We start from the raw sequence: 12,868 nt of genomic DNA, 5'->3' as shown, positions 1-12,868 counted from the left end.
GAGGGCAAGACATCGGGGACATGAGCCACTGTGGGCTGAATGCGTGGGTTGTAGCCGTATGTTATGTAAAATGGGGAATGACCAGTGGAGACATGCTTTGAATTGTTATATGCGAGTTCTGCCAACCAAAGAGTTTCGACCCAAGTTCCTACTGTACTATGGGCAAAACAACACAGGTATTGCTCAAGAGTCTGATTCAAGCGTTCCGTTTGCCTGTCTGTTTCGGGATGATAGCTACTGGACATTTGTAAACTGATGCCTATTTTCTTACAGAATAAACGCCAGAATCTAGACGTAAACTGGGAGCCTCGGTCCGAAACTATGTGTTGTGGTACACCATGCAGATGGACTATATGTTGCTAAAAGAGATCCACAAACTCACTAGCGGGCGGTATCCCTTTTTTTTGGGACGAAATGAGCTAACTTGGAAAAAGAGTCAATGACTACCAAGATTGTAGTGTAACCTTGATCTGGAGGTAACTCAACAACAAAATCCAATGAGATCGTATGCCAGGGTTGCGTTGGAGTGGGTAAAGGCCTAAGTAGCCCCATTGGCTTTTGGTGGTCTGTCTTGTTACGGGAGCACACTTCGCAGTTCTTAATGTACTCTTGGACTTCCTTGTGGAGGTATGGCCACCAGTAGTGTCTTTGGATCAAGTCCTGAGTTTTGGTCACTCCCGGATGCCCGGCCAATGGGGAATCATGGCACCATACAAGAACCTTAGTGCGCAGGTTGCGGGTTGGTATGTACACCATGGTCCCTTGGTATGGTAAGCCATCCAGTATTCAGCGTTCCTTCCTTGGATCTTCCCAACGTAACAAGTCTTGTGACGTTATGCCGCTCCTTATTTGTTCAAACAAAGTGTTAGTCACACTTCCTATGATTTTGTCTGGCGATACAATGGGAGTAGTTTCCGTGTTGACGAGAGCTGGTGGGTCTGGATACCTGGATAGTATATCGGCTTTCTTGTTCTCTTGCCCCGGCCGATATGTGACCACAAAATCAAAATCCGCAAAGTACATTGCCCATCGCAACTGGCGCGGGGTGAGGGCACGTGCTGACTTTAAAAACTGCAGATTTCGGTGATCAGTTAGTACTGTTACCGTATGTCGTGCTCCCAGGAGGTAATGCCTCCACTCGGCAAAGGCGGCCCTGATGGCTAACAACTCGCGGTCTGCGATGGTGTAATTTTGTTCTGCTGGGTTTAGTTTTCTGGAATAATATGCCACCGGGTGTAGCTGGCCAGATCGATCTCATTGGGAGAGGACAGCTCCCAGCGCATAACTGGAAGCGTCTGTTTCCACCAGGAATGATTGCGTTGGATCCGGGTGCAGGAGGACTGGTGCCGAGGTGAAGGCCTCCTTTAACTGCTTGAAACTTTTCTCAGCTTCCACACCCCACACGAAAGGTGTTCTTTTTCTGAGGAGTCGGGTTATGGCTAACACCTTTTGCGCAAATCCTTGAATAAACCTCCTATAGAAGTTTGCGAATCCTAATACAGATTGCACTTCTTTGATATTCCTTGGGGCTGGCCAATCCAGGATAGCTTGAACCTTGCGTATGTCCATTTTGACTCCGTCTGGAGACAAGACAAATCCGAGAAACTCTACCGTGGTACAATGGAATGAACACTTCTCTATTTTTGCGTACAGGTGGTGTTCTCGCAGTCGCTGTAGAACAGATTTTACGTGCTGCACGTGTTCTTCCATGTTCCGGGAGTATATCAGAATATCGTCGATGTAGACGATAAAGAAAATGTCCAAATAGCCACGAAGGACTTCATCTAAGAAATGTTGAAAGGCAGCGGGTGCGTTGCAGAGACCGAATGGCATGACTTGATACTCGTATAATCCAAACTTCGTTCTGAAGGCAGTCTTCCATTCGTCTCCTTCACGCACCCGCACCAGATGATAGGCCCCTCTCAGGTCCAACTTGGTGTAGACGGTGGCTCCACGAACTTGGTCCAACAGCACGGGTATGAGGGGTAGAGGATAACGATTTTTCACGGTAATGCGGTTTATAGCGCGGTAATCAATACACGTCCGGAGCTCTCCGGTTTTCTTTGGCACGAAAAACAATGGTGAGAAAACCGGTGACGTGGAATGGCGAATAAACCCGTTTTGCAGATGGGATTCTATATAGTCTTTCAGGTGTTGATTTTCGGCTTCCGTTAGAGCATAAATCCTGCTGCACGGTAGTGTAGCCCCAGGCTCCAAATCAATTCTGCAATCGAAGGACCGATGAGGGGGTAGGGTCTCTGCCGCAGATTTACTGAAGACGTCTTGGTATTCCTGATACTCAGCAGGCAGGCCTTCCAAGCTTCCCGTTTGAGTGACCCCCAGGACTCTAATTGTGCGTCCTTTTTCTTTGATGCATTGGCTGTTACAGAAGCCAGAAGAAAATTGTACCGTACCGCAAGTCCAGTTGATAGCTGGGTTATGAGTGGCGAGCCATGGAAGACCTAATTTCAGCCCAAACTGAGGGGCGGCTATGACATCGAACCGTATACATTCTGCGTGCCCTTGAATGTCCAACACCATCTCCCCAGTATGCTGCGTCACTGGCCCGGATTTCAACGGTGACCCATCTACTGAACATACCGCTTCATGACTCTTTTTTGCACACACGGGTAAACCTAACTTCTGTGCATATAACTTGTCCACAAAGTTTCCCGTAGCTCCGGAGTCCACCATCAGGGTTACTGGATGATCCTTCTGAGACGTACGTAGAATCCCAGTCACAGTGATGTGAGTTTCCAGTATGTGTGTGACGTTGGCTAGCATATGTGGGGCGTTACGGGTGTTTTGGCTCGACAGATCCGTCCCTCTCAGCCTGACGGTGATCCAAGCGTAAGGCTAGATCGATCATTTGAGTACAGGTGTCTGGTTGTGGATCGACCTGAGCAATGAGATCTTTTAGCTCTTCTCGGAGCCCCTGATAGAAGAGTGCCAACCTCTTTTCATGCGGCCAATCAGCCTCAACCACCAGACGGTTGAAGGCTGTAACATAAGTGATCAAGTCTTTATTACCCTGCTGAAGGGTAAGCAACTCACGGTCCCTGATTAGCGAAGCTGCCCTTCGATTGAATATTTTTCCAAATTCTTCCTGAAAACTTCTCCAATCGTATAGAACCGCGTCGTCTTTTTGCACTAGAGGGGTAGCCCAAGCTGCAGCGTCCCCCGTGAGATAAGAAATAACAAAGGCTGTGCGTGATTGGTCGGAGCGAAATATTGTGGGTTTTGTGAGGAAGTGCAGTTGACACTGCGTCAGGAACACTGAGTATTTCTGTGGATCGCCGCCGTACCTTTCTGGGTTGGCTAGGGGCATAGGGGGTTCGGTGGTTACCTGTACCTGAACCGGAGTGGAACTTCTGGGAGGCAGCGGGCTCCCCTGGGCTGTTAAAACCTGGACCCGAGTAGCCACCGTAGCATAGTCCTGCCTAGTAGCAGCTAACCCTGCCTTTAGTTCATGCAAAACTTGGGCAATTTCCTCCATTGCGGCGTATTCGTGCTGCTTAGGCGCTGTACAATACGTGGGTTTGCGCTACTGTCAGGTTCTCTTGTTGGTCCTCAGCGCAGAAGCAGCACAAACACCTACCTCCCCCAGGCAGTCTTGGCGCCTGGTTTATACGAAGCACAGGCCTCTGCGACCCCCTGAGGGAAAGAGGGTTAGGGTCCTTGGACTGGATAGGTTTCGGGAGATGAGGATCACCGGATAGAGGATTAGGAAATTGGTTAGGGACAGGTAGGGGGATTTAAGGAAAACATGCTCCAGGGCTCTCGTCCTGAGAACCTTGTTACAACTCTTACACTTACAAAATCACTTTTTTTTGGCTGAGGTTCTTGCACTCAGTTGAGCATCTGCACTGAGTTTACCCCTTGCCAATTAGTTATACTGTACAATGTTCACACCTGCAACCTCTGAGGGACTGATCCCAGTTGTAAACAGCACTGAGTTGCCCCTTCACAGTTCGTACATATAAGTGCAATATCAGTATTCACACCCACTAAATCATAGCATGACAATAACTGCTGGACTGTGTTACACAAAAGTTAAAACATAAATCACATAAAACAGAATGGTACACTTAGCTTGGTGTTCGTGTCCAAATGGTTAATGGCAATGTTCGGAGGTCGGGACTCGCAGCCTCGGGGCGCCTGAAGCGGCGTTAATGCCTGCCAAGAAGAAGATAATTAGTATGGCCTCTCCACCATGCTGCTATCCAAGCACACGACTTTCACATAAGTACCAGTGCACGAGAAGCGTGCTGCGCCACATGCGGTTAGTGTTTTATTAGCACCGGATATCATGTGAGAATTTCCCTCGGATCTCCCAACGTGTCATGCGGGGTAACCGGGGTCCCTCCCACACTGGTCCATGCACTGCGGGGTCTGATTGACGGATATCGGTAAAGGTTTACTTATCTCTTGTCTCGCGGGGCCGCAACAGGAATGCAGGCGAGGTCTGGCCCCGCGTAAGATGCTGTGCCCGGAGGTCGTCGGAGATGCGTCCGCCCGGAGGAAAGTACGAGCGCGAACAGATTCGGAATGTTCACGCATGCGCTGGAGTTCCTGCGCGCATGCGCGTAAGTCTGGGCGTCGGCTCCAGCCTTGACAGACCCCGTGTGCCTGTTTCTTGGAGCAGAGGTTTCTGGGCTGCCGGGGCTGTAGTTCTGGAGGCTGAGCATGCTGGGAAGTGTGGTTTCTTCCTGTCTTGGCTTTCTCCTGACTTTCTTTTCCGTTAGCAGCACCAGTGACACCTGCAATGGGGACAAACATGACATCTGGTGCTCAAAGTGGCTCCCACCACCCCAATTACCTTTCCTTGCCCACGCTTTCTGACATTCAGAGGCTAAGTCTCTTTCCAGCAAAAGTCTTTTGCCTTAGAAGGTTAGCTGATTCAAAGAAACAAACAAACAAGTTCCTTGGGCGATTGCTCTTCGCCCCTTGGATCTCCCTCTGCTGGGCTCGGATCCTCCTTACAAAAACGGGCCTCCCTCCGTCAGGTTCACTATGGCCTTTCTTGAAAACAATTAATGTATTCCTAATACAGTTCATGTAGTGCTCAGTTTCATCAGAAAGCAGGGTTTCTTTCTCTTTAGCTTTCTTTCGGCATCCCTCTTTTGGGTTCACACTTGCCAATTATCACAGTTCACAATCTTAGTGGAAAGTGGGGTTCCCTTCCCCAGCTTTCCTCTGGCAATGGGTCAGAGACTTTCAATTGCATAAGGGATTTGACGTGACCCTTATAGGACCACTCTGACACCTCATGCCACCCTTTCGTAAGGGGCTTATGGTTGTTGTAGTTTCACAAACAGGTCCCGGTCAGAGCCTTTCAAATGAGCGACCACGTGGCGCCGGACCCCTCTGCACCTGGACCTCAACTGGTCTTTATTTAAAGTTCAGACATACACACTAGTCCTTTCTTCTTGCATTCAAAATGTTGCAAATCGCAACCTTGGGATTAACACAGTCCTGTCTGATATCAGCTTCCTCCGACTCACCGTCTGTGCTGAACCCATTGGTTTCTTTGTTCTCTGGAGTCAAGGATAGTACCACGGCAGCCAGCTTGCCTACCACCTGTGTTATCAAAGCGGGAGGCCCCTGTGTACCATTGACCTCTGTTGCTCCTCACCCCAGCTGTAACTCCCATTCTTAAGATTTCCCTTCTGGAAGCTTTGCGGGTCTGAGTTAAAAAAGGCAAGGGCAATTCCCCCTTCGTCGTCCCTCCTGGTCTCACCGCTTTATTTCTTCCTTTGTACTGCCAGTTTGGTGAAGCTGTCTCCTTGTGCGTTTGTCCTCGCTCGAAGTGTGCTTTCGTGCTCTGCCTTTTATCCCTGTGGGGAAGGTAAAGGGTTGTCAGGTGTGCATGGTTATTGTCAATTGCCTGACTCTGCCTGACCCAAGTGCTGGGACATGCCAGGTAAACAGCTCTGGTGTCAGTCTGTTGTCTGTTACCATGTAAGAATGTGTTCATGTGGGAAAGGGGGGCGGAGTAGAGCTTCTAAATGTCCTACTGGGTAGGATGGGGATACAGCATCTCAACACTCCCAGGTTGGGGACCGCTGTGGTACAATCAATTCCCACCAATGATGCGCAATCCTCGAGGCCGCAGGAGGCGCACCAGGTAGATGAACAACCTATACCCATTTTTAATTTGGCCAAATTCGCCCTCTCCAAAATACAAACATGGCAGATAACCATATGGCTGATAACCGTATAAACCAAGTTGACTGAATGATTTCACTTCTACCAACCAGGGTAATTTTTTATAAACCCTCGTAATATTTAGTCCACAGGAACAATCCATTTCCTGGGAGGACTTTTTCATCTAATTGAGTCTATTGAAAATTACCCAAACTGCTTCCTGATGAGTATATCACTCTTGGTATACTGTTGTATATATGATGAATGTTATGTTTTATGTCTTTCTTTGTCTTGATAATTGTTCTTTAACCCGTGTAAAAATGTTATTTGAACAACAATATGCATTTTGAATTAAATAAACTTATTGTTTGTACTCTTAGGTCCCTTTTTCTTTGGGTTTTTGTTCATGTGACTTTCTTTGAAAGCGCACACCCTGTACTAATATGGAGATTCAACTGAAATAATTGACAGAAATTAGGACTGTTTTTAGCGTGGGTACCTCCTTTGGTTCTTTGTTTATTAGGTAAACGGCTCTGGTGTCAGTCTGTTGTCTGTTACCATGTAAGAACGTGTTCATGTGGGAAAGGGGGGCGGAGTAGAGCTTCTAAATATCCTACTGGGTAGGATGGGGAAAGGTGTTACAGGGAAGGGCATACAGCATCTCAACACTCGGTGTCCCACTTCCACTCCCCGAAGACCCCTCGCACAGGTGATCCTCCCCCACTGGTCCACCCCCAGTAACTGGATCCAATAGCGATGGCCGTGTCCTGGCCACCTGGACGACAGATCCCCGGGGGTCAGGGGGTGAGACACCTTCAGGTTTCTCATAGCCTGCATGTGAATATTTGGAATATTTGGAATGTAGAGTTTGAAGTGATTTTTAAAAATTTTGATTAATATTGCATTCAGCCGTAAATTTGACTTTTCACATTTTCTTCAAAAAAGAATAAATGATGAAAAAAGAAAAAAACACTTTTAAATCGAAAGCTTACTTGAAATCTAACATATCATTACATTTCGTCACATTAAAATAATTCATAATTTGATAAAAACCAAATTCATTTAATAACCTCAGTATTTCCAAACTTAAAAATATTTTGTGGCTTACAAAATGTGAAAGATACTTTATTCTCAAAGGCTTTGTTTCCCAACAAATTGTCAATAAATGTCTCAGGTGTTGAGTCTGAAATTCCCCACAGAGATTAGAATTCCCTGCCTCAAAATGTTCTTTATTTCAAATTCTTAGAATTGCTTTTGTTTGAATTAAGTTTAGACGAAATCTCAGGAATTCAGATCTCCATCTGGCATTTGGAAATTGGCACAAGTATGGCAACACAAAACCCTTTGGTTTATCTATAAGCGCCAATGACTTGAACGCCAAATCACTGATCTTAGCTTTGGTCAGAATCCAGTCCGTTGTCATTATGGTCTCTTTTTACGCTAGTGCAATTTTCGATTAACTTAGTCTCTGATTGCTCGCAAATGGCAAGAATTTCCAGGGCTTTATTCTTCACAGTGGAAAGAGTCCCACTGTTCCCCTGGGCCAGGTGAGCTCCCATATCCATATACACTACCATACAGTCCAAGTATGCGCTTAGTGATTGTAGTCACAATTCATACCTCAACGAGCAATAGGAAGGGACATAGGAAGGTTCAACACCTTCTTGCAAATTCAGCCTTCAGATCTTGTCCAAATCACTTTGCGCGCATAAGGCACAATATCCATGCCATAGAGAATGGCTGGAATGACCTTTCCCTTATAGAATTTTATTAACGGAAGCATGGAAAACCTACAAAGTGAATGTAAGATTTTTTTCATCTGGCACAAAAGTTGTAATGATTTCTCTTCTATGTCCACTTCAAGCATTCCTCATGATGGACCTGCTCTTACTCGAAAATCCCCTTTGTTACCAGTAATATTTGAATATTTAACTTCCAATCAAATTTCAGATTCCTTTTAGGGGATTGCTGAAGGCTAAGATATTTGACTTTTTTTGGGTTGATTTGCCAGTCATTTGAAGCTGCATAGAAATTAAAAGCAGTCCGCAGGTGTTGTTGGCTCATGGGTGTGTAGTCCAATAGTAATATAATGTAGAGGAGCAGGTGGAGGCATTTTCCCTAGCTCCCACCATCGTACTGGAACAGCAGGAGAAGGGCTATATGTGGGACTCCATGTGTTATGCCTATACCGCATCAAGTGTACGAAAGACGATATCTTCTCAAGCGACCATACCGAATGTACCCTCATACTGAAAGAGGGGAAAGATGTCAGCACGCATCTTTGGGCATGATTGAAATCTGATGAAGCCAGAGCGATGTCATAAAGAAGATCTACAAGGGCCTACTGAAACGATATGAAAATACTTAAGAGTAACGATGTAACTAAAGTGCCAAGAGAAACATATACGAAAGTAATCATATACAAAGAAGATGAAGTAGCTTGCTGATCAATAAGTGTAAATATGCATTAATGCAAGGTAGATGAGACTTCTAGAAGGTTGCTTAAAGAGGAAAATATAGCGTGGCAAGGAAGGCCATGATAGGAAACTGGACGTCGGCTTGTAAGATTCGATCCAGCTACCTCAGAAAAAGGCCTGGAGTGCAAAGTCAGGAGATGTTGGCGAATTAGCTTTGTGTGCAAAATAAAGTGGAGTCTATGTTGACCTGGGATCAAGGATGCCATTTCAAGAAATAATTGCAAAGCACAAAGTGGGGCAGACAGATGAGCCATGTACGTGAGAGAAGAAGAAAACATTTGCAAGAGCCAAGTATTGGACAATTAACAATGAATAAGGTTCCTACAAGATTGAGTGAGCAAGTCTCTAGAGGCTAAAGGAGCAATGACATGCAGCATACGTAAATCAAATAACAGAAAATAGGATGTAGAAATGGACAAATGTGCAGTCTCCTCACACATGATTCAGAAGTCAAAAACAAGGGCCATTCATTAACCCTTGGTTGAAGATAGTGATGTGCTTACACTCCCTCAAATGTCCCAGAACAGAGAGAAAACTAGAAGGTCAACTACAGACAGGAAACTTTGGCTTATGGTCGTACTGATGAGAGATGATAGACTGATTGGGAAAGTGCCGAGAAATATGATGTGACTCAAGCACCTGGTTTCGTTTTGCTTACGTGCTGCTAGCTGAGCCAAAAGTCCAAGGTTTGGGTGGGAATGCCAACCAATCAGTAGCTCTATGGGGTAACCTGAGATTCAATGTTGCATAGACTAATCTGCTGCCATTTTGTCCGACTATAATCATTATTATGTGTTTAGAGGTAGTTTGAGGTGTGTCCTACAGATAAGGGGCAGCCAATGAAGTACTAACTCATATGTATTCTATAACTAGATATGTTCCCCTAACCAATCCCTCCCATCAACAGGTTTTAGAGTTTCCACGTAGCATTCTGTCATAGATGGTGCATATTGGGGTATAAAACCTCTGTGTAATCAAGTTTGTTTGTGAGTGTGCAAGCATCAGTCCGATGTCTGCCAATTTGCCCTGCTTTATTAAATTGAGAATAAAGTAGTACTTTGCCATATCCTTTGAGTCTGTCTGCTTATTTGGTCTGAGATATTTATTGGTAATTCCATCTAGCTCAAGAGACGCTTCAAGGTGCTAGAGCACAGTATCGTCTGCATAGGTCATCGAATTGATCGCGCAAGTTCCTATTTTGGGGCTAGCTTGTGCGTGTAGTGTTAATGTTTCAGCTAAATTTGCTATATAAAGGTTAAAGAGGCAGGGAGCCAAAATGCATCGCTGCCTCAAATCTCGCTATGCCTGTATGCATGATGTTGGATGCCCAAGCTCATCTAGTCTTACTTGGATGCTGCTTTTCTCCTGCAAACAGATGATAATGGCCAATAGTCCTTCTGGAAGCCCCCAGTTCTTCAATTTGAGCCAAAGTCTACATCTGTTGACCGTGTCAAAGGCTTTTGATAGATCAATCCAAGCTCTATATAGAGTAAGACTGTTCTTTAACCAAGGTTTGTTGTTTACAGTACTCATTATCAGGCCATTCAATGTTGTGGATAGCCCCTTGCGAAAAGCCAATCTGGTGCTTTGAGAGGATACCCTTCTTTTCTGCCCATTGCTCCAGTTCCCTCAATATTATTCTAGAGAAGATTTTCTATTCACCTCAAAGAGGGCGATCAGATGGATATTGACAGGATCCGCCCGATCGCCCTTCTTATAGATGGGGAATTATGATAACCTGTCTTCAGGAGTCTGGACACTGTCAAGCTGTCAAAATGCCCCTAAACATTAACAGCAGGGTTTGTGCTCAAGTCGGTTTGTCCTTTTTTAGGATCCGATAGGTTAGTCCATTAGGGCCTGGTGGCCTCGAACTAGTCGTGTGAATTATTAATTCTTCAATGGTCCATTGGTCCAGATGTAAAGTCCAAGGTGTCTCCTTTAATAGCTCAAAACTCACATTATTGTGTTCCTTGGATACTTTTCCATTGTATGTAAGACAAACTGTTTACTGTGGAGATATCCCTGAGAGACCTGTTGTCGATTGATCATAGACCAAAAGTTCTTAAAATTACCTGCGTTTGCTGTCTCCAACATCAGTTGATCATCTCGGACACTACGTGCAAACCTATGTTGCTTGGACCAATTCCTATATGCAGTACACAACTTATTTTAGAGAAAGTCCAGTAACAGGATCATTTGATGTTTAAGGGAGCAAATGGTATCAGGTAATGTTATCCCCATATATATGGTCGCCGTAGATAATATCACCGGGAAAAGGTTGTGGCGATATTATATGGGTGACCATATATATGGGGATAGGGGCAGCCAAAAAAAAAAGGGTTTGGGGGTTGAGGGGGTGTCCCCCGCATGTTCCATGCAATAATGTCCCCACAAAAAACGGCAATTTTTCGGTGATATTTTAGCATGGCGATATTTTTGTGGGGACATTATTACATGGAACCGAGCACATCGCCTTTCTGAGATTCCTTTTCCACCCGGACGTCTCCTCGTCGAAGTTGTGTTTATGCTCATGGAATTTTTTTCCATTTTTTATTTTTGGCTCATCAAGGTCTCTCAAAAACTTTACAAAAACTGCAGGCACGCACCACTTCTCCAAATCTGATTGAGGTTTTGGTTGAACCTTTTCAATGCTAGAGAAATGCAGAGAATTAGGAATAAAGGAAGTGTGGTTGAGGGCTCACACAACCTTTGAAAGCTTGATACACAACAAAGTGTGAAACATCTCCTAATAGCATGTGTGGCCACGAAAGAAAAAAGAGTGAAACATTTCTCTCATTTTGTTCATTATGTTGATTGGTTGGACTCAGATGAATTTTGGAATAGAATGTCAGCTGGGAGGGAAATGTTTTCATCATTGGAAGTTATAAGAATGGTGAAGGAACTGGAATCCACCATTCTTTAATAATCTGGGGAAGGTCTATTAGCATCAATGGGTGTGTGATGTACTTAGTGACGAGGATGTGGTACCTCTCCAGTTCATGATGCACTGATTGCTTATTTCCCTTGATTTGTCTTCAGTTGTCCATTTTATTTTATGTTTCCCTTCTTTGTCTTTCTTCATATGTATTTCTGTATGTATTCTTATATGTATTTTATATTTTATGTATTTATGTATTTCTATTACAAATGGTGACAATTTTTTTTTTAATTAAGAGTGATCTTTAACCTCTATTGCAACCCTGCGTACTCTAGCTTATCTGCATACATGGAAGACTTAATTCTGTTTACGGAGGTGAACTCCAACTATGGATTGATAGTTTGTTGTGGCCGGGTACTTAAATTCACATTGCATTCCCAATACATACATGAACGGTGAGAACCCTGTAAGGGAAAGAAATGGTGAAAGGTTGATCAAATTCTTCTTTAATTGGAATTTGCGGTTGATGAATGGGAATGTCAATGGGGACCTGGTTCCCACAATTACTTGGCAGAATGGATCCGCAGGAACAACAATTGATTACCTCGCGCTTTCTGTAGATCTTTTCCGTCAATGCAAAACTTTCAGAATGAGTTAGGCTCTAGCGGCTGAAGGTTCAGGTAGCGGAGATAGGCGCACAAACTCCAGCAAAAACAGGATAGTACAATTCAAAAAAGAAGGTTCCATTTTGAACAAGGGAATATCAGAAGTTTTTAATTATTCTGCAGAATCAGATTTGGAGAAGTGGTGCGTGCCTGTAGTTTTTGTAGAGTTTTTGTGGGACCTCGATGAGCCAAAAATAAAAATTTGACAAAATTCCCAATGCCAGGAATCGCCTTTCAGAGATCCCTTTTCCACCAGTTTAGCAAACCAAATACTTCTCAGAGCAAGTTCTAGGTAATGTATCGAATGGTGACTTGATTTTAAGTGCACTGCTTGCTACCACCGTTTTTAATGTAAATAAAAGTTGTCTCTGATTCCCAGTTTAAAGGTGCTTAATCGATCAAAATTCTAATGATAAAAAGCAGAGTCGTTCCTGCAGGGATTCAAACCTGTGACCTGAAGATTGAACACAAATCAACTCAGTCTTGTCCAAACAGTGGTGAGTGTTTAGCAGCCAGACTTAAAACATTCTGACCCCCACCCTCCCTACTGCATCCCTCCCACCCTGTATTTGTAGCAGGGCTCAAGTCGAGGGAACACGTGAGTGGAAGGTGTCCACCCACTTTTTTCAGCAGGCGGACGCCGTAGCCCTGTGTGCTTTCAATAGGGTGACCAGATTTAAAAAGTAACAAACCGGGACAGG

Source organism: Ambystoma mexicanum, chromosome 10, assembly GCF_040938575.1.
Source record: "Ambystoma mexicanum isolate Mex_15411 chromosome 10, UKY_AmexF1_1, whole genome shotgun sequence".
In the NCBI taxonomy this organism is placed as follows: domain Eukaryota; kingdom Metazoa; phylum Chordata; class Amphibia; order Caudata; family Ambystomatidae; genus Ambystoma; species Ambystoma mexicanum.
The sequence above is the reverse complement of the archived record's forward strand: the minus strand, read 5'-3'. Positions refer to the sequence as shown.